Source organism: Dasypus novemcinctus, chromosome 29 (assembly GCF_030445035.2).
Source record: "Dasypus novemcinctus isolate mDasNov1 chromosome 29, mDasNov1.1.hap2, whole genome shotgun sequence".
Lineage (NCBI taxonomy): Eukaryota > Metazoa > Chordata > Mammalia > Cingulata > Dasypodidae > Dasypus > Dasypus novemcinctus.
This window is the reverse complement of record NC_080701.1, coordinates 13,516,787-13,534,993: the sequence shown is the minus strand read 5'-3', so window position 1 is coordinate 13,534,993 and position 18,207 is coordinate 13,516,787. Positions and strand designations below refer to the sequence as shown.

Genomic DNA, 18,207 nt, shown 5'->3' with positions numbered 1-18,207 from the left:
GCAGTCAACGCTTTGTGTCAAGAAGAATTATCTAAAATTTTTAAGGAAGAAAACAAGAGGGCAGCATGTCCTTTCAATATCATAATGACATAATGCCACAAGCCCACCCAAGGACTGTTTCATTAGGGAATGTACTTTTATTTGTACTATTAAGAGTTCGGACTCCATTAAGTTACATGGCAACTTGTAAATTTCTGTCTAGCAAAATTGCAAGTGAATTCCATTCAGTAGAAAAGATAACCCCAACAGCTAAGGTTTTTATTGCCCTGTCAGAGAGCTTTTGTATCTAATTTAATCTCATTCCAACCTTCTTTGGCCAACATACATTGTTCCTCTTTGAACCAATTTTATCATCCTGCTGGTTCCCTTATTAATGAATTGAATAAATGTGACATGCGTTCACGCCATATTTGTATCAGAACCATGCTTTCATTTAAAAAAAAAAAAATGCTTTGACACTTAGTCCATTGGCATCCAGATGACCTTTAAACAACTCTCTTTACTTTTTTTTCTAAGTTTTCCTTTCTTCATCTGAAAAACGGGAATATAAAATACTTGCCCTATTGACCAAAGGGTTGACATTCTTATTGTTGTAGGGAAATGGTGATAAACATGTCTCAACTCTTAAACTGTACTTATACATCAATTAGAACATGGATAGGAAAAGTGATAAATCTTTTACTGATAAAGCATACAGAGAAAGATGAAGAATCTGTGAGGCAACTTCCAGACAAAAAGCCTTTCAAATACAACCCACAATGCAAAGACCCTAAAAAATTATGGGTTTGATTTCTTTTAATGTATTACACTACATATTTTCTGAAAATATCTATACTTACCAATATACTAGCAACACTTTATACATATCCACAAAACCTGTAATTTATTGTAGACTATATAATTTACAAAGCACAGTCCTGTATTATTTTTTCAGCCTTTCTACTTTTCTATGCACTGACAGGAATAGGAGGGGGTGGAAGAAAACAGAGGAACCAAAGAATCTATGACAAAGTCCTCATTAAATTCCCTAATTAAAGAAACTTTCAAGACTTCATTAACCTATCACTAGATTCTGCTAATCTTAATTTTCCTCCAAATAGCCCAAGCAAATAAACCAGAAGAGTTAAATAAAACCAACTACTGGCATTTGGTTAGGCTAGAGTTAAATCACTGCCATTTTAAAAGGTGCTAAAATGATTTTTGAGACCTATTTCTTTATAGGCATGTGTCAAATTTTCATGACTGCCACAATTTTATATTAAGCCAGTAAGTAAAAGAAATATAATTGGAACCAATCAAATAAATAGAATTAAAGTATAAATAAAACCAATCAAATAAATAGAATAAAATGTTATTAAAATACTAGCTACATGGGGAAAAGGATAAACCCTTTTTGTATGCTGTGTCATTATGAAGAAGTTGCACTACCCAAAAGCCAGAAATATGACTTGACCTGAACTGAATCCATGGCACAGTGAATTATAACAATTATACTATCCAACTGAATAATTCATTATTTTAAATGAATTTCCTCTGATCTGTAAGTAGCTATAGCCTGTCAGCTGAAATAACCATTATGAACTGGGAAACTACAGAGAAAGTTTTCAAGTAAGTCAATTGAAAACTTGCTGAGGCTGTCGATTTTTCCTTTTATATTTATTACTGTTACTTCAAATGGTCTGAGAGGAAATTTTAGAGGATTCATTATCAAGCGGATGTTAATGGTTGCTGACACAGTTTCCATTCAACTATGCACCTTTTTTTACAGTACCATATATTTGATTCAGATAAGGCCAAGTCACCCACAAAGTGAATGTGCTTCAGGGAAGCTCCCACTGTAAATTCAATTGATCTACAAGTAATTCCATTCACTTTGCCACAATAATGATGTAGAAATTCAAATCTGGCCATAGAGTTTGCTTTAAGAATAAAATATATGACTTAATTCAGACCAATGAGACACAAGTGGAGGTTTCTAGTTGGATTTCTGAGAATGGCACTTTCACTGGACTAAGCCAATCACCTATGCCTTCAAGTTACATTTTAATAAGAAATTTTCTTGGGAAGCAGATGTGGCTCAAGCTATTGAGCTTCCACCTACCATATGGGAGGCCCCGGGTTCAGTTCACGGTGCCTCCCAGAGAAGACAAGCAAGACAGCAAGCTGGCACAATGGGCTGGTGCAGCGAGCTGATGGAACAAAGGAGGCACAAAGAGGAAACACAATAAAAAGGCAACAAAGCAGGGAGCAGAGGTGGCTCAAGCAATTAAGCACCTCTCTCCCACATGAGAGGTCCCAAGTTCGGTTCCTGGTGCCTCCTAAACAGAAGACAAGCAGAGACAGAGCACACAGTGTAAGAAATGGAGATTAGTTTAGTTTTCACATAAAGGAAAAAAATATTAACTAATGTACCCTGTGAGCCTACTGCCTCAGTCTCCCACTCCTGGGTTAAGCAGGAACAAAGGAAACCAGCTTAAGCCAGTCCTATAGCCAGTAAAAAGGATGCAAAAGAAAGAGCTAAGTCAATACCAATTCAACACTAAATTCCACACCTTATTTGGCAAAAGGAGCAGGTAAAAGCTAAAATAGTTGGAATATGATGGGGGAAGCAGTTAATCAAAAACTGGGAAACTTGCGTGGGAAAGTTAGATCTCTCAGATAGGCTGTACCCTCTGAAGTATCCAATCTATGGAGAAACAGAGGAAGGGCTTCTGTGCTATAAATATAAATTGTGTCATTTTTCTTTGTTCGGGGCACCAGCCACATTTTCTGGTTGTGCCCCCTTCTTGCAAGATTGAGAATAAATTCTTTTCTTCTCCACAATCGGGTGAGCCTTTTTTTCTTCCAGAAAGAGATTTCTTTCTCACACATGGTAAATGGACACAGACAGTAGACAGCAAGTGCAAACAATGAGGGGGTGGGAGGAATAAATAAAATAAATCTCTAAAAAAGAAAAAAGAAATATTTTTTTAAAGCCTGTTTGAACCAAGTTTTCTGTACCTGCATTCTAACTACTATACATATTTAATAGAAAATAAAATTATGTAACCAAACCTTATTTAGTCAGGGTTCCATAGAGAAACAAAACCAATTGGATATATGTTTATATACACATGTACGTATACATGAATATGTATATACCTATATATACATACATAGGTATGTGTGTGCACATGTGTGCCTCTGTGTGTGTATAAAGAGATTTTACGAAACTGGCTCACACAACTGTGGGGCTAGCAGATCCAAATTTCATAAGGCAGGCTATCAAGCTAGAAACCCAGACAAAAACTGATGTTCTAGTCTTGAACACAAAATCTGTACGGCAAGTCAGCAGTCTAGAAATTCAGCCAGGATTTGTATGTGCAATCATGAGACAGAAGTTTTTCCTTTCTTGGAACCTCAGTTTTGGGTCTTAAGTACTTCAACTGATGGATAAGGCCCACCCACATTTTCAAGGGTAATCTCCTTTACTTAAATTCAACAGACTGTATATGTTAACGTACTGTTTGACTAACTACCTGGGTAAAGTAGCCTAGCCAAAAAGAAATACAAAACAAACAATCACAATCTTTTCCCTTCTTTAAACTCTTATCTGAAATAAAAGTAAATTACAAAGATAAAACAGTCACAAGAAAGCATATAACAAGTTTCATAACTTCATAAATAGAAAGCTTCAAAATATCTTTTTAATCAGAATAAGAGTCAAACTATCATTTCAGTAGCAATTTAACAGATAATTATAAATTAAATAGGAGTGATGTTTAACTTTAGGGTGCACTGGGCTGAAATTCAGCATCAGTAGTGGAAACTTAAACAATTCTCAATTAGACAAATTAAAGTGACGGAAGAAAAAGAAAAGATGAAATTGAAGACAAGGTGAAAAAGACCAGAAAATTAATACACAATTCTGTAAGCAACGATTAATTTACCCAATGCAAATCTTTAATAAGAACAACAAACAGAGTCTGCTCAGGAAAGGTCAGTTTATATAATATAAATAAGAGGAAAAATCAACAATTTTATGATTGTGAAACTCCCAGAAGGAAAAAAAGTTATTTTACCATGGTACTTCAATGCCTCAGCATCATGAATGAACAGCAAAAGCATATCAGGTGCCAATATGTGATGTCTACAAAGAGTGCTTCATAGTTCTTATCAAAAACTTCCAGGAGGAGTGACAAGGGTTTTGATATTTTTCCTGAAGGTTTCTATTAATCCCACCACAGAGTAGGAAGATTCTGCAGTGCCATCATCCCAGCCTCAGAGAGAGCTAAAAGTAAGGGGGGACCTCTGCCCTTCCCTGAAGAGCTAGACTATCAGACAAATGGAAGGCATCATAAATATGCTGAGAAAAACACTGGAGTCACAGACATACAAAGCTTGAAAGTAGGCTCAGGAGGGAAGGCCACTGTTATATTCATTTTTGGAAAGCATGAAATTATTCTCATTTCTTATTTCCCCATGAAGAGAATTGTTCACAAAACATTTTCTTTTTTTTTTAAGATTTATTTATTTATTTTTCCCCTTCCCTTCCTCCCAACCTGCTGTTTTTGTTGTCTATGTTGTCTTCTCATTTTCTCTCCACTAGGATTCATAAGGATTCGATCCTGGAGACCCCTGATGTGGAGAGAGGTTCCCTGTCAATTGCACCACCTCAGTTCCTGGTTTCTGTTGCACTTCACCTTGTCTCTCCCCCTCTTTCAATGCATCATCATCGTGCTGCATGACTCACGTGCATGGGTACTGGCTCACCACATGAGCACTCACACAAACACTGGCTAACCACGCTGGTACTTGCACCCACCACCCAGGCACTCATGTGGGTACTGGCTCGCCACACAGGCACACTTTCTCTTCTTTTTTTTTTCACCAGGAGGCCCCAGGGATCAAACCCAGGTCCTTCCATATGGTAGGCAGAAGCTCTATCACTTGAGGCACATCTGCTTCCCTCCATCTTGTTTCTTAATCGTCATTCCTATTAAGCATTTTAGCAAGGAAGGAAATAAAATAACCTTTAAATGAGGCAGACTGCTATTACTAACCAGCTTTTATAAGGGATAAACTTGACTATCTTTGAGGCTAGTAATTTATATATTTCTTTAATAGAGACAAACACACTTGAGGTACTGGATTTAGGATTGGCATATGCAAAGTAAGCATTTTTATACATGTCATCAAAAATCAAACAGAAAAAAAAAAATTTATAAAAAGAATCCAGGGGAGCAGATGTGGCTCAAGCAGTTGAGCACCCGTGTCCCACATGGGAGATTCCAGGTTCGGTTTCCAGTGCCTCCTGAAAAAAAAAAAAAAACAACAACAAGCATAACAAATTGGGAGGAGGAATCAACTCAGGGGAGTCAATTGTGACTCAGTGGCTAAGTGCTGGCTTCCCCATACAAGGCCCTGGAACCAAAAAAATAAAGAATTCAAACTCTGTTGTTGTAAGTTCACAACTTTTACTATACACTTTTTGTTTATGTAGGTTCATGTATGAATGATATATGTCAATAATTTTTTTAATTAAAAAAAAAAGAATTCAAACTAAATAACAGCAATACCTACAACCTCTCCAGGAATAAGACTAATATAAAATACATAAGACTCATTTATAAAGAAAACTATAAAATTTTACTAAACCATCAAAAACACCTGAAGCATACAAAGTACCTGAATGTCTAAATTTATTATTTATTAACTTATTAATTAAATTAACACCTTCTAGAAACAATAAAAGAAAAACTTCAACAAGATTTTTCACAGAAGCACACGTTTATATTAAAGTTCACTGGGAAGAGAAAATGCAATCAGAAATCAGAAATGAAAAGAGGAACATTACTACCAACCTCACAGAATTAAAAAAGGAGTATAAGAAGATACTGTGAACAACAGTATGCCAACAAATGAAATGGAAAAATTCTCAGAAGCACACAAACTACCTACACTGACTCTAGAATAATTACAGATCCCAACAGACCACTAACAAGTAAAGAGATTTAATCAGTAATCAAAAACCGCCCAACAAAGTAAAGTCCAGGACCACCAAATAGCTTCACTGATAAATTTTACCAAAATCCCAAGAAGAATTAACACTAATTCTGCTCAAATACTGCTAAAATATTAAAGAGGAGGAAACACTTCATTACTCATTCTACATAGCCAATATCAACCTAACATCAAAGCAAGTTAGAGATACCATGAGAAAAGAAAATTACAAAGCAGTATCTCTTATGAAAATAGATGTAAAAATTCTCAAAAGTGGGGAGTAGGTATAGCTCAGTTGGGTTCAGTGCCTGCATGCCATGTACAAAGTCCCAGGTTCAATCCCCAGTGTCTCTTAAAAAAAAATTTAAAAATTCTCAACAAAATACTAGCAAACTGAATCCTGAAGCACATTAAAAGAATTATATACTGTGATAAAGGGGGATTTATCCCAGGTATGCAGGGGTGGGTCAACATAAGAAAATCAATTAATATAATATACCACACTGAAAGAACAAAGGGCAAAAACGACTTTGGCAATTCAATTGATGCAGAAAAGGCATATGACAAAACCCAGCACCCTTCCTGATCAAGCACAAAGAGAATTAGGAATAAAAGGAAACCTCCTCAATATAGTGAAGAGCATATATGAAAATCACACAGCTAACATCATACTCAATGGTGAAAGAGTGACAGCTTTCCCTCTAAGATCAGGAATAAGACAAGATGCCCACTGTCACCACTGTTATTCAACTCTGTACTGGAATTTCTAGCCAGCACAATTAGGCAAGAAAAAGAAATAAAAGGCATCCAAATTGGAAAGGAAGAAGTAAAACTTCCACTATTTACAGATGACATGATCCTACTGTTTTGCTAGACAAAATGCTTTGCTAATGCTTTGCTATATATATGTATATATAGAGAGAGATTGATATAACTCAACTCAAGCATAAGAAAGCAATACACAGACATATTTATTTATTTTATTAAACTTCATATTTATTAAACTTCTGTTAATAACTGGGAGAATATAAAATAGGCAAAGGATTATCTACAAACAGGGGCCCAACCGCTGTATCATAATTTTTACAATATATATATACTATAGATGTAAGCTCACCAAACCAGGGGACACACCGACATACCTGGCCCACCTCCGGCCAGAGTCCCAATTGGATGCCATATAAATATATATAAATATATATACACACACACTCATATATATATAGTGAACCTGTGTTAATTGAAAGAATACAAAAAAGGATTGTCTATAAACAGGAGTCCAATCCCTCACAATATGCATACATACATTCACAAGCTCACCAAACCGGGGGACACACTGACATACCTAGCCCACCTCGAGCCAGAGTCCTGATTGGATGCAAAATAAATATATATATGCATATCTAGTTTAATAAGTCTATCCTGACAATTAGACTGAGAAACAAAAATACCATAATCAGTGAAAAGACTAAATCAATATTAATCAGACTCACAAAATAACAGAAAAATGGAACAGTCTTACATGAAAACACACCAACATCTAGCTCACCGCTGGAAAACCCCAAATCAGCAGCCAATACCGAGTCTTGATTGAAAACGACACTTGTGCAGAGCACCCTTTCCCAGGATGGGACTTCAACTGGCCTGACCAGAGACTGTACCTTTTACTGAGTTCATAAGCAACGAACTTGATACTACAGATGCCAACTTGCAAGTACTGCGTCAATTCCTGGGGAAGTGGCCCGCTTTCCGAGGAAGGAACACAACGCTCCCTCGGCAATACTTTCCAAGGTTTATGTGTCAGTTCCCTGAGAAAGTGGCCAATCTTCCCAGGGAGACCACCATACTCCCCGGAATGCACCATATCTATTCTTATTTATTATAAAACATGCCCAATGGGAAGCAGCTGTGTCTCAATCAGCTGGGCTCCCATCTATCATACAGGAGGCCCTGGGTTTGCGTCCCAGGGCCTCCTTGTGAAGGCAGACTTGCCCGCACAGCACAGAGCACCGCCCAATCTTCAGATGATGTGGAGGGTCGCCCAGTCCACAAGTGCCACAAAGAGCTGACTCAGCAAGGTGACGCCACAAAAAAAAGGGAGACAAGAAAAAAAACCCAAAAGAGCACGCAGCAAATGGACAGCAAGCAAGCCACAAGGGGGGGAGGGGAAATGAATAGATAAATAAACACAGACATAGAAGAACGCACAGCAAATGGACACAGAGCAGACAGCAAGCAAACCACAAGGGGGGATATAAAAAAAAAAAGGAAAGTGCCCAATGTGCCCACTGTTCTAGTTCTCATCACTGCTCCTGAAATATGAAAAGTGCTGACCAGTAAGGCATTGGTGTGCTGATAAAGCTTCCTGCATGATATTTTCACTTTTAGGTTTGAACAGTACTCACTAAATTTTTTCCCAATACACCTACACATAGAAAATCCTGAAAAGTCCACAACTGTTACTGCCTCCCTCCACCCCTCCTCCCCGCTGTTGTTATCTTCCCCTTCCAGCCGTTGCTGTCTTCCCCGCCAGTCCCGACCACATTGCCAACTCATAATCTGCCTCCTTCCTTAGCTACCGCTTACCTCATAGCCACCCGCCCACTTCCCCCTATCCACTACCGCCCCGTAGCTACCCGTCCTAGCTCCTACCCCTCCCTTTACCCAACCCTATATAACCAAGTGTACTTCCGCAATAAAGCAGACCTGTTCCTGCGCTCAGGCGGTCTCCGTGGTTTTTTCTCAACCGCGTGTCCCCCACGCCTGGAGAACTCCGGTGCTCCTTCTCGGAGTGCCCCCGCCGGCGGTTCGGCAGGAGCAAGCCCCCCCGACTCTTGGGCCTGAGCGAGGTCGCAACCCTCCCGCTCAGCGACACACAACAAAGCTACTAGGGCTAATAAACAAATTCAGCAAAGTGGCAGAGTATAAGACCAACATGCAAAAATCAGTAGTTTCTATACACTAGTAATGAAACTCAGAAGAGGAAATCAAGAAAAAATTTCCTTTTACAATAGCAACTAAAATAATCAAATACCTAGGAATAAATCTAACCCAAGAATGTAAAGGATTTGTACACAAAATATTGCAAAACATTGCTGAAAAAATTTTTAAAAAGACCTAACCAAATGGAAGGACATTCTGTGTTCTTGTACTGGAAAACTAAATATTAAGATGTCAATCTACCGAAAACAATTTACAGATTTGACACAATCACAATAAAAATTCTAACAGTCTTCTTTGCTGAAATGGAAAAGCCAACCATCAAAAATGGAAAAGCCATAACCCACTGAATGGACTAGGAGAGAGTATAAACTACAATGTAAATTATAATCCATGCTGAGCAGCAGTGCTCCAAAATGTATTTATCAAATGCCACACTGATGAAAGAGGTTGTTGATGTGGGAAGAGTGGTTGGGGGGAGTGGGACATATGGGAATCTCTTATATTTTTTAATGTAACATTTTGTATGATCTATGTATCTTAAAAAAAAGATAATAAAAAATTTTTTTAAATCTATACAAGGTAAGGGGCACCACATAATCAAAAACATCTACAAAAAAAAAAAAGAACAAAGTTGGAGGACTCATGCTTCCCAACTTTAAAACTTACTACAAAGCTACAGTAATCAAGACAGCATGGTACTGGCACAAGGACAGACACAGACCAATGGAATCAAATTAAGAGTTCGGAAATAAACCCTCACATCTATAGGCAACAGATTTTTCACAAGGGTGCCCAGTCCACTCAATGCAGAAAAAAATAGTTTCTTCAACAAATGTTGCTAGGAAAACTGGATATACATATGCAAAGGGATGAAGACAGACCCCTACCTAACACTTTATACAAAAATTCATTCAAAATAGATCAAAGACCTAAGAGTAAAAACCAAAATTGTAAAACTCCTAGAAGAAAACAGGGGAGCATCTTCTGGGTCTATGTTAGTCAATGGTTTCTTAGACTTTACATCAAAAGCAAAAGCAACAAAAGAAAAATATAGATAAACAGCATTCCATCAAAATGTAATGGGATTTCACCATGAAAGTAAATAGACAATCGTGAGAATGGGAGAACATATTTGGAAACCAATATCCGAGAAGTGCTTAATACCCAGTGTAGCAGTTTGATATGGTTATGAATTTCAAAAATAGATATTGGATTATGCTTATAATCTGGTCTGTACCTGGGCATGACTGAGGTATGATTGGGGCTTTGATTGGGCCACGTCATTAGGGCACTGAGACCCCAAGGGGTGGGGACTCACAGATAAAAGGCATGGCAAAGGACAGAGTTGAGGGTTTCTGGTGTTAGAGTTTTGATGCTGGAGTTTGATGCTGAAGCCTTAAGCTGGAGCCCCAGGAAGTAAACTCACAGAGGAAAGAGAAACCAGCCCCAGGAAGAGAGGAAACCTGAGCCCAGGAAGAAGCAAGCCCTGGAAAGGAAGGAACTTTGAACTCAGAGAGAAGCAAGACCCTGGAAGGGAGGAACCCAGGAAGCCTAAACCCTTGTAGCTGTCAGCAGACATCTTGCTCCAACATGTGAAAAAAAAAATAGACTTTGGTGAGGGAAGTAACATGCTTATGGCCTGGTATCCATAAATTCCTACCCCAAATAAATATCCTTTATAAAAACCAACCAATTTCTAGTATTTTGCATCAGCACCCCTTTGGCTGACTAACATACCCAGTATATATAAAGAAATCCTACAAATCAACAACAAATGATAAATAGCCCAATTAAAACCTGATGAAAAGACCTGAACAGACATTTCTCCAAAGAAGATATACAAATGGCCATTACTATCATTAGCAATTAGGGAAATGCAAATCAAAACCACAATGAACATGAGGTACCACATTACACCCACCAGAATGGCTAGTATTTAAAAAATAGAAAATGAAAAGTACTGAAGAGAATGTGGAAAAATAGGAACATTTGCTCATTTTTGGTGGGAATATAAAATGTTGCAACAGCTATGGAAAACAGTTTGGCAGCTCCTCAGGCAGTTAAATACAGAATTACTATATGACCCAGCACTCCCACTTCTAGGTATACACCCAAAAGAACTGAAAGTAAGGACTTGAGCAGATACTTACACATCAATCCTCATAGCAGCATTATTTCCAACTGTCAAAAGATGGAAGCAACCCAAGTGTCCATCAACTGATGGATAAACAAAATATGGTATATATATACAATGGAAATTTATTCTGTCTTACAAAGACTGAAGTTCTGATACATTCAACAACATGGATGAACTGAAGACAACATGTTGAATGGAACAAGTCAGACACAGAAGGGCAAATATTGTATGAATTTAGAAGTAAATTCATAGTCAGAAACTTGAATACAGGCTATCAGGGGCCAGGGTGGGGGTAGGGAATGGGGAGTTAATGCTTAATTGGTACAGAGTTTCAGTTTGTGGTGATGGAAAAGTTTTGGTAATGGATAGTGGTAAAGGTTAACACAACATTATGAATGCAACCCCCTGAATTATATATTTGAATGTGAATTAAATGGAAATTTTAAGTTGTATGTATGTAAAAAGAATAAAATTTTTAAAAACCACAGGACTATACAACACAAAGAGTAAAACCTAATGTAAACTATGGGCTATCATTAGTGGGCTACTTATACTAATATTGTTTAATCAATTGTAACAAAGTTACCACACTAATACAAAGTGTTAATAACAGGGGAAACTGCATGGGGTGGGGGGTACATGGGAACTCCTTATTTTCTGCATAATTTTTCTGAACCTAAAACTTCTCCAATAAAAATAATGTTTAAAAAACACTTTTAAAAAAGTTCATTGGGTATAGAAAATGCAAAAGAACAGCAAAAAAATTTTTAAATAAGGCCAATAAGGGGGAACTTACCCTACAATAGCAAGCAGTACAAACTACAGTAATGGGTGTGAAAATGTACAACAGAAAAATAAATAAATGGATCCAAAAACAAATCCATATAAATAAAAAATTCAACATATGATAAAGGAGGCAATTCCAACCTTTGAAATAGAACAAGTTATTCAATAAATGTGGCTGACAAAACAAACGATAATGTCGATATATATTATCAGCAAAAATAAAAACAATTAATTATATACAGCATTTGCAAGAGTAGACACTGGAATTGCCATTTTGAAGGACAATTTTAAAGATGGTATCAAAAATTTAAACCTGCATACCCTTCAAGCCAGTAATTATATCTATCTTATGGAAATATTTGCATATATGCACAATGATATATGTAAAAAATTCTCATTACAAATGTTTAAAATAGTATAAATTATCCTACTGGAAGCAGTCAGTAGGATAAATTAATAAATAGTGACATGTCCAAAACAAGGCATACTAAGCAACAGATTAAAGAATAAAAGAGAAGTATATATATTAAGATGAAAAATTTTCTGAGATCTGTGTAAGTAGAAGAGGAAAAACTGTCACTAGTAATTATTTAAATTTTAAAATACAAAATGAAACTTTGTGGGTATACAACCACAATAGATTGTTCCAGGAGGATGCATACCAATGATAGCCATCTTTACAGGGAATAGAATGGGACTGAGGCCAGATGTGTGAAGGAGTTTCACTGTGGTATCACTTGATTTTGGACAAGCTTGGGTCTCTCTCTCCTCTCTCCCCTTTCTACTCTGCCACCCATTCTTCCATCTCCTGTATGACTATAATTTGCATTTTATCACAAATAATGTTTACTTCCTACATGTGAAATTGGGTCATAAAGTACTCCCACTTACTTCTCTGTATGCCTTCTCACCAGCAAATTATTCATAGCAGCCTGCTAACCCCGGAAGGTATGTCTAGCCAAAGAGGAAGATTGCACAGAAAGCCAAGGAAAACTGCAGTAGCTGAATTATAGCAAACCCCCGGTGAAGGGAATTGATTTCAAACTGAAAGCTAAGACAAGATGCCTTAAGTCACCCAACAGTCCTACAACTACAAAAACACATTAGTCAAAAAGGTTGCAAGATAACCGTATGTAACGCAATCACCTAACTTTCCAGTGTTAGATATACATCAAATTGGGTGTTACTAGATCATCACCATCACTATTTACAGTCACCTGTATCTATATCCTACCTTTCTTACCCCCTCTACTTGTCCAGTGAATCACAACTTCTGATGGATAATGTCCAAGGGAGATGACCCTGTTTTCTATCCAGCCCTCCTCCAAGGAACTTACCTGGGCCCTGCTCCAGCCATTTATTCCCATGAGGATAACATACCATTTCCAATGACCGAATCCCTCCATCAACTCAGTTCCAAGCATTCCACTCTCCAGTCAGCACCTCCTATTTTTCAGGCTCACTCCCTTCAGAAAGCCAACTATAACAATCTTCTGACCTAACTGACCCAAAGATCCTACCACCTTTTCACCCCTCACACCCTCTGGTGGTCCTTACTTCCCTCCCTTACCAGGTCATAGTCACTTCCTTGACTTTCTCGGCCCTCTCTTGCCTTATTATTCTCTCCTGGCAAGTCTAATTCTGAATAAAATAAATTCTCTTGTCAATTCTGTACCTGTACCTATGCAGCTGAATGAATGTAGCAGGTGACAAATACAACCATGTGGAATGGTCTCACCTTAAATTTGTGACCCCAACCTCAACTGGGGCCTGAGTGCTGCCTAGCAATCCTGCTACATTCCCCTAATTCATTCACTGTCCTTCCCTCCTAAGACATTTCATACCTCCTCTCTACTTCAACCTATCATACCTCTTCCCCAGTCTTCGCTCTCATTTGACTTCAGAATTGACTTTAAAAAAACAGACGTGGGGGAAACGGACTTTGGCCCAGTGGTTAGGGCGTCCGTCTACCACATGGGAGGTCCGTGGTTCAAGCCCCGGGCCTCCTTGACCCGTGTGGAGCTAGCCCATGCGCAGTGCTGATGCGCGCAGGGAGTGCCCTGCCACACAGGGGTGTCCCCTGCGTAAGGCAGCCCCACGCGCAAGGAGTGCACCCATAAGGAGAGCCGCCCAGCGCGAAGGAGGGAGCAGCCTGCCCAGGAGTGGCGCTGCCCACACTTCCCGTGCCGCTGATGACAACAGAAGCGGACAAAGAAACGAGACGCAGCAAATAGACACAGAAGACAGACAACCAGGGGAGGGGAGGGGAATTAAATAAATAAAAATAAATCTTTAAAAAAAAAAAAAAAAAAAAACAGACGTAATCAGAAAAGAACTTCCACAAACTCCTACCCTTACATAAATGCATCTGTGCCCCTATATTTTACCTTCCCTTCCGAAACTACAGATGAACTCTATGCACCTAAATCCGACCCTTCCATGAGTGCACTAGATTCCAAAGCCTCTCATCTGCTCAGTGAAATTACTCCAGCAAATTTTTTTGGTCTCCCTCCTGAAACCATCAATTTTTCCCTCTACTAAACTACCAGAAAATTCCCTTCAGTAATAAGTGTACTGTAATTTCTCCCATCTTAAAAATCAACTCTCTAGATAACTGTCCCATTCTTCTTCTCCCCATTCTTGTTTTGCCAGGTCTACTATAACAAATACCACAGACTTACTGACTTAACAAGAATTCAATGTCTCACAGTTGTGGAGACTAGAAAACCAAAATCAAGGTGCCAGCAGGTCATACTTTCTAAAAAGTTTTGTAGCATTCTGGTGGTGGCTTGCTAGCCATCCATAACTCAGTCTCTGCCTCTGTCACATAGCAATCTGTCTCTTCTGTGTCCAAAGTCCTTTGCCTATAAGAATCCCAGTAATATTGGATTAAGGGCCACCTGATTCAGTTTGGCCTCATCTTAATAGGATATTCAAAGATCCTATTTATGAATGAGTTCATATCCACAGAACTACGGGTTAGGACTTGAACACATCTTTGTGGGGGACATGATTCAATTCATAACATTCCCTTTAAAGCCAAACTCGAGATTCATCTATACTAGCATCTGTTTTCACATCTTCCATTCTCTCTTGAACCCACTATAAGCACTGCACTCCACCAAAAGGGATCCTGTCGAGATTACCCATGGCCTTCGTGTTGCCAAATCCTCTAGCCAACTCTCAGTCCTCATCAGACTCAGTACATCAGCATATGTCATAATTAATCACATCCCCCTCCTTACAAGACTTTATTAGGCTTCTCTCTTGATTCTCCATCTATGTCAGTAACAGTTCCTTCTCAATGCTCTTTGCTGGTGCTTCCTCACCTCAAATTCTAAACATCACAATGCTTCCAGATTCAGTTTACAGATTTGTTCTCTTCTCCATCTACTTTCACTTCCTTGGACATCATATGTAGTCTGACGACTCTAAAAGCATCAAATTGATAGTGCACTGATGACTTCCAAATTTATATCAATAGCTTAGACCACTCCTCTGAACTTCAAATGTCTATATTTAATTATTTACTAGGTACTTGAGTACTTACTGAGCATGTTACAATCAATAGGTATAAAGTTCCCCAGAAGTGCTACAATTTCTCATGTCAGTACGTGCACCTCCATTCTGATAAATGTTCAGTCCAAAACCCTTGGAGTAATCCTGACTCCTCTCCTTTCACAGTCCATGTCCAATTCATCAGCAAATACCATTGGCTCTATCTTCGAAATAAAGTCCAAATCATACCCCATCTCATCACTTCCAATGCTGCAATCCTGGTAAGAGGCACCATTTCCTCTCATTTGTTTACTCCTACAGCCCCAGCAGTTCTGTTAAACAGGTAATTGAGATCATGTCGTTTCTCTGACAAAACTCTCCAACAGCTTGCTAGTTGCCTCAGAGTCAAAGCCGAAATCTTCCAAATGGCCTACAAGATCTTACACACAATCTGTCCCTTATCTTTTCCTCTACCCCATCACCTACTATCCTTCCCCTCTTATCTCACTCAGCTCTGCCCCCTGGCCTCCCAGGATCCTTCAGGGCTTGTGCCCTTGCTTTTCCCCCAGAGAGCCCTAAGTCTAGAGAGGCAGGCTAGAAGGAAAAGGTGCAAGGGGAAGCACTCAGGCAACAGATAGAATAGGCAGTCCTAGGTGAACCTCCTGCTCACGGTTGCCCACCTGTACCTGTGCCTTCAACAAAGATACCAACAACAGCGGAAAAGTCCAACCAACAAGGGAGGAAGCAACCACCCAGGGCCGGGTGCCTGAAAACAACAGATTAGTAGCTCATTGAACCCCCTCCCCTGACGGGCCACTCAGGCAGGCAAACAAAACCGATGAGAATGTAGCATTTCCAATCGACCTTTGCATACAACGGAATCAATGAGAAGGTTGCAAACTACAAGCCTTCCTTTACTAGGAAGCCAGCCTTAATAAAGCTGCATCCCTAACTCGGGAGGCCGTCTCCCTCTTAGCATGCCCACACCCCTAGTCTCGTGCACTCTCACTTTACATTAAACTCTTGGCTTGCTTGCTTAAACTTGGTGCGTCCTTGAATTCGTTCTCAGGATGTGGCCAAGGACCTGAAAGCCCAGTCAGCAACACTAGCTCCCTCACTTCCTTCAGTTTTTCCTCAAAACTCACCTTCCTCAGTGAAGGTTTCCTCACCACCCTATTGTAAAATTGCCATTCCCCATTTCCAAGCCACACTCTTTACCCTCTTTCCTGTGGATTTTCACCTTCGGACACAATGTATTTGACTCTCCCTTCACTGAGAGATTTTGTCTGGTTTTCCCCCCCACTGTTGGTATCCTCGGCGCATAGAGCAATGTTTAATAAATATTTGTTAAATAAAAGGGTAACTACAGCTAACCTCAACCAGTAAGCAATGGCATCCAAACTTGAACCTACCCATTCTGACTCCGACTCTAAAAAATTAACATACTACACTATACAAAACCTGAAGTACTGGGACCAAAGACTAAGAAATTAGCATCCTAAGGATTTTATTACCCTCTTCAAAAGGGAGTAGTATTTTTCCATACTCAAATCTATCCAGGTAATCTCCCCAAAGAACAACTCAGATCCAGCAAGGAAAAAAAAAAATCATTAAGGACTGAATGACTTGAATTTAAGAAAGCCAACATAACTTGATAAGTAACAGGTTGCTGCCCTCGACTTTGGAAAACATGAAGTGGCTCAACAGCTGAAGCAGCAAAAGGACCCCTAGCACAGAATCCTAAGGCCCCCCGACAGGAAAGCAGTCCCCCAAGCAGGGCGCGGGCGGTGCGGAGAAGCGCGCCCTTTTCCTGGGAGCTCGGCAGGGGGAGGGGAGGTCGGTTTTCCAGGAATCTCCCCCACGCAAGCCAGAGGCCTGCTCCGCGGCCTCCGGCGCCTGAGAAGCCGGGCGGAGTTGGCGGCCCCCGGCAGGGCCCGGGGAACGCAGAGTGAGCGGGACACCTTACCCTGGGAAGAGCGGGTGCTAAGGGTCTTCTCCGTCAGGCGACGACGTGCGGAGCGCCACAGCAGCAGGGCCAGGCTGGACTCCCAATTCCACGAACTTTATCTCCGCGCCGCACAGAGCACTCGGAGAGTCACTGGTCCACAAAGTACACACCCGCTCCGGGAGACGCACTCTTCCCACCCCGCGCCTCCCCAGCCCGGTTCCGCGCCGGCCCCGCTTCCGGCCTCCCCCAGCGCTCGGAGCGACCCTCCCACCGCGGCCCGCCGGCTCCGGCCTGAGCGCCGTCGCACGCATGCGCAGGGCCGGCCACCACCGCTGAGCACGCCGGGAGATGTAGTCTCCGCCCGCGCCCTCCATCCCGGCGGAATCTGGAGAAGTCGGAACACTCCCTCCGCCCCGAGCCTCGGTCCCGTCTTCACACCTGGCGGGTCGCCTCCCGCTCACGCGTCGGCCCTCGCGGCGGGCCTGGGTCGGGGCGCGCCCCGAGGGGCAGAGCGCGGCCGTGCCCTCGCCCCCGGCGGCCCGCCCCCGCCCCGCTGCCCTCGGCGCCCGCCCCTCCCCCGCGGTGGCCGGCGGGCGCGGGCAGGAGGCGGCGGCCCCCGCGGCGGCCGCAGGCGGGGCGGCGGCGGCGGCGGCGGTGGGCGCCGCGGGCGATGCCCCTGCCCGGCTGCTCCGGAGGGGGGCAGTGCGCGCGGCGGCGGCGGCGGCGGCGGGGGAGGAGGCGGGGGGCGGCGGCTGCGGCGGCTGCGGCGGAGGGGCCGAGAGCTGGCGGCGGCGGTCGTGAAGGGCAGCGGCGGCGGCGGCGGCGGCGATGGCCCGGCTGATGTGAGTGTCTGCGGGTCGGGGCGCCGGGGCCGCCGCGCGCGAGGCGGGCGGCGGGCGGGAGGCCCGGGCGG

General features: G+C 41.4%; 2 protein-coding genes across 9 annotated transcripts in view; one reads left to right on the top strand and one right to left on the bottom strand.

Annotated features, from left to right (window-relative positions):
- The window catches only part of WRN (WRN RecQ like helicase), a 186,284-nt gene that overhangs the window by 167,451 nt on the left and 626 nt on the right, over window positions 1-18,207 (bottom strand). For 3 of the 7 annotated variants that reach the window (XR_011647751.1, XM_058290103.1, XM_058290104.2), the window contains exon 1: window positions 17,313-17,607. The exons of 3 other annotated variants lie outside the window; for them this stretch is intronic. The gene's annotated coding sequence lies outside the window, so the exon portion shown is untranslated. Of the gene's footprint in view, window positions 1-17,312; window positions 17,608-18,207 lie in introns of those variants that run through there. One more of the 7 variants, XM_058290107.2, reaches the window with a different exon arrangement.
- The window catches only part of PURG (purine rich element binding protein G), a 32,881-nt gene continuing 32,716 nt past the window's right edge, over window positions 18,043-18,207 (top strand). The window contains exon 1 of one of the 2 annotated variants that reach the window (XM_058290111.2): window positions 18,043-18,136. The gene's annotated coding sequence lies outside the window, so the exon portion shown is untranslated. The remainder of the gene's footprint in view (window positions 18,137-18,207) is intronic. The other variant, XM_058290112.2, reaches the window with a different exon arrangement.